General features: G+C 45.4%; 1 pseudogene; it reads right to left on the bottom strand.

Annotated features, from left to right (window-relative positions):
* Positions 1–1377: 1377 nt before the first annotated feature.
* Positions 1378–3999, bottom strand: LOC114113107 (tissue alpha-L-fucosidase-like; annotated as a pseudogene).
* Positions 4000–4583: the final 584 nt, after the last annotated feature.

The following is a 4583-nucleotide window of genomic DNA, read 5'->3' as shown; positions in this document are numbered from 1 at the left end:
AGTGATAGAATTAGGATATTACCATTTGCAGCCTCCTAATGAATTAATGGATCTGGGCAATGACCACCACTGGCTGTTCACATCACCAAAAAGAGACAATCAGGCATTCAGTTCAGTTCAGTTCAGTCGCTCAGTCGTGTCTGACTCTTTGCCACCCCATGAATCGTAGCACGCCAGGCCTCCCTGTCCATCACCAACTCCTGGAGTTCACTCAGACTCACGTCCATCGAGTCTGTGATGCCATCCAGCCATCTCATCCTCTGTTGTCCCCTTCTCCTCCTGCCCACAATCCCTCCCAGCATCAGAGTCTTTTCCAATGAGTCAACTCTTCGCATGAGGTGGCCAAAGTACTGGAGTTTCAGCTTTAGCATCATTCCTTCCAAAGAGCCCCCAGAGCTGATCTCCTTTAGTCCCTTGCAGTCCAAGGGGCTCTCACGAGTCTTCCAACACCACAGTTCAAAAGCATTATATACCTCCTAAGAGAAGTGAAAAACACTATGTGTAAAATATTCTTGACAAAATAATTGAACCTGAATCTTATCAAGCCTCTAGATCTAACTACCAATTTACAGCTTACAATGGCAAAGGAACATATTAAACAACATCACAGGGACATGATCAACAAAATTCAAATTGTTGGAAACCCCAGGACAAATAGCCAGTCTCTTCAACAATAACAAACAGCCAAATGAACAAAATTGCAAGGAACAAAAACAAAGAAATGGTGGGGAGACCTATAACCTGTTGTTAACTTGCAAATGTATTTATTTGACCATTTCTGAAAAGGCAGGGTAGAATAAATCCATTTTCTTATAGTACCACTGCAAACAGACTGAATTTCAGAGCTCTTAGTTTGCTTTACAAACTTCTGAAGAGTGAACATAAGCAACTTAGCAAGCTTTTTCCTTCCTCTCCAGGTTCTCCTGAACTTGGAGGTGGGGATGTGCTGAGGAGGTGTGCTGCTTGGGGAGGAACTGGTGATAATTGATGCTAAATAAATAACATATGGTTGAACTTGCCAAACTCTTTCCACCTCCTCCCATAGGCAACAGGAGGACTTGGCTTACTCTTTAACTAAAGTCATTTAGTAAGCAAGTTAAGTTTATCAAACACAGAGAATGGAGGGAGGCTTCCATTATAGATAATTTCCAAAGGTAGGAATGAATGAAACCCCGAGCTTAATTATTCAGCCCTTTCTTTTGCTGTCCAGACTGAAGTGTTCTTGCAATGGAGCTCAGATCCTTGGCCCACTGAGTCATTGATATAATGCACTCAGTACCTTTGACTAAAATGTCTTGGAAAAGTCATCTTGGGATGGAGTAGTTAGTTTATTATAATGATGATACTATACAAGGAAAATCAAAGCAGTAAGCAGCAGACAGTGACCCTTTCCTCTTGAACCCCAATGACCACTCCAACTCACGTCAGCTTTATAGTCCAAGTCAACTCAACTGGGAGAGCAGAGGGTTAGCTCAGAGAAAGAGGGGACCTTTTCCCAGATTTGTGGACCACACTTCAGAGCTTCCTGAATCCCAGTATTCTTACCTTTGTAGTTGGAGAGTTATGGGGGAGTGAAGGTTTAAGACCCTCTTTTTTCACCAGTGCAGTAAAATGATATAAGTAGCTGATCTTTTTCAGGTATACCATACAATTACCTTGTTCTTTTCCCATTGCACCCTCCATGATTTAGACACATAGATAGCCTCCCCATTATGTTCAGCCACTTCCCAGCGGCAAGATGCCTGCCTTGGAAGAGAGAACTATTAGTACATCTTTAGCTGGTCCAATGTTGAGAAGATAGTTACCTCCCAAACTCATGTCTGAACCAGTTCGGAAATGATTTCGGATTCACCTGTGATGTCCCATGTCCCAGTGACAGTCCTGGGTGCCTTGTCCATGGTGGTGCACATCTCCTACTTGTGACCTAGCAACCCCCCTGGTCTGAATCGACCTTGATCCTCGCAGTATTCTCCATGATACTTCTGACCCCATCGTCAGTTACCACTTCACCCTTGACAGGGCTATCACTAGACCCAAGAAAGAAAATCTGTAGAATTCCTGTAAGTATCAGGACATTCTTACTCTCCAACAGACCGAATCAGGTCAGGTTTCTCCCTGTTAACCAGGTCATACAGCTCTGGCATTGTTCTCACACTGAAAAATGCTGTCATTTTGAAGCCATTTTTCTTAAAAGTAGGTAGAGGAGATGGAACCATTCTAAGAATGTGATGCAGTCGATAGCTGCATGCTCCTCTTCAGGACAGCTGCTCCCACCTCCTCAACGCACAAAATACAACGGAGGCTCAGGTTCTCCAAGTTCCAGCTCCAAGACAAAGGACTCGGCCAGTTTTTGAAGCCTTGGTGATGTTTTGTGGTCAGAATTGTAGATGGGGCTTCCCTGGTGGCTCAGAGGTAAAGAACCCGCCAGCCAGTGCAGGAGACATGGGTTTGATCCCTGATCCAGGACGCTCACACATGCCACAGAACAGCCAAACCCATGTGCTGCAACTGTTGAGCCTGTGCTTTACAGCCCGGGAGCCTCAACTACTGAGACCACGTGCCTCATCTGCTGCAGCCTGCGTGCCCTAGAGCCCAGGCTCCAAAACGAGAGAAGCCGCCGCATGAGAAGCCCCTGTACCACAGCTAGACAGTGGCCCCCTCTCGCCCCAACTATAGAAAGCCATTGCAGCAACAAGATCAAGAGAGCCAAAAATAAATAAATGAAAACTATTAAAAAAAAAAAAAAAAAGACTATATATGGAGCCTGGAAGAGGCAAGCCCACTTCTGGTGGAAGAAGGCGTGGTGACCCGTCACCCTGAACCCGCATAGCTGAAGCCAGGGGGTGGTTATTGCGCATGAAGCACTGGTACTAGGGCAGCTGCTTACCCTTCCGGTGTCTCCAGAAGCACGCAATGCCCCAGGCCACTCACCCCAAATGTTGCCTGTCTAACCAGCCTGGAGCTGAAACTCAATTCACCAGAGGTGCAGCTGCAAGCAGCCTGCAGTGAGCCCTGAGCACCCAGCTGGCCCTCCCAGCAGCAGCCACTCTCCCGCCACCCCATCTTGAGAGTGGGGACACCTGTCTATTAAAATTGACTTTTACTTCACCGATCCTAATGAATGGAGCTTATTTGGAACCTGTCTCAAGCAAAGGAAACGTTGTTACGTTCTGTTTTAAGGAAAACAGGACCAGTATAGTGTTCATGGAAAGTAGATGAGGTGGGCTGCAGAAATCAGGAAGTATTGAGAGCCCCTGGGCCCAGAAGTCAGGGAGGGTGAAAGTACAGGCCAAGCGAGGCGGTCGTGACATCTTCCCCACTAACTGATACCTGTCAGAACGTCATTAGCTAGGGTCTCCAGTTTGGCCGTCTGGGAAATATTGGGGTTTGAAAGAATGCTAGCATAGGGACCTGGGAAAAGCTTAGCTGTATTAAACTGCCCTCCAATTCAACTAGAGATAAAACAAGAGAGGAAGGAGACATATCTCCAAATTCAATTCTCCTATCTTTGCTTATGTTTTATGGAGAACTTATGTCATTCACAAAAGAGATGTAGTTTCCCCAGGGGAGACAGCAGGTGTACATTTCCTCTCAAGGTTATTTAATTGCTGTCAAGAAGACATACGATTAACAAAACCAAATGCTGGAAATATGAAGTAAAGACAATTTTAAAGTTGTTTATATAGTTGATTACAGTATATCATACACTGTGTTTATTTGCCATAAAGCTGTCTATCACAGACTGTTTCCACACCTGTGCCTTCACACTAAACAGCCCACTGCTTAGCTGTGTGGAAATTCCCAACTGAGACAATGGCCCGTGCCCGGCAGAAGTGGCTTTTTCTCCTGGTGTCTTAGTTACCCCCTGGACACCAGCTTCACGCCAATAAAGGTGGGGCCTGAAGCCTGCCGACCCGGCCTAAAGTCTGTTTTGATGAGCGCCCTTTGAGCATTATGGAAGCAAAGCAGGAGGGAAATGACAGACTTGGGGCTCCTCATTGTTCTTTGTGAGGTTGCTGTGAGGCCTACTGTCAGGGATTTGTTAATCACTGTTCGGAGATGAGACGAGAACAGAATTGAGAGGAAGCATTTAGAACTGCTGGGCTTCCTTGGTAGCTCACAGTAAAGAATTCGCCTGCAGTGCAGGAGATGCAGGAGACGTGGGTTCGATCCTGGGTTGGGAAGATCTCCTGGAGGAGGGTATAGCAACCCACTCCAGTATTTTTTCCTGGAGAATCCCATGGACAGAGGAGGCTGGAAGGCTACAGCCCATGTGTCACAAAGAGTCAGACATGGCCGAAGCGACTGAGCGCAGCACAGCATTTAGAACTGTTGGCAACCACGTGGCAGCTTAAGTTTATTTCTGTTGAATCTAATTTTAAAAAAAGGGACTTGAATTTTGTGTACATTGATTTTTATTCCATTTTAAGTTATTTTTACTGCATTTTATAAAATATTAGGCTGTAACAGACTGGAAATTAAAAAAGAAATAGATTCTTCACCACACATAGTTTGAGAAGCATTGCTTCAGGGTAAAAACCCACATGCATGCTACATCCCAGGATTTCACTTTGACACTCTGA

This window comes from Ovis aries, chromosome 2 (genome assembly GCF_016772045.2).
Source record: "Ovis aries strain OAR_USU_Benz2616 breed Rambouillet chromosome 2, ARS-UI_Ramb_v3.0, whole genome shotgun sequence".
Taxonomy (NCBI): domain Eukaryota; kingdom Metazoa; phylum Chordata; class Mammalia; order Artiodactyla; family Bovidae; genus Ovis; species Ovis aries.
Note: the sequence above shows the minus strand (reverse complement) of the source record. Positions and strands in the feature narration are given on the sequence as shown.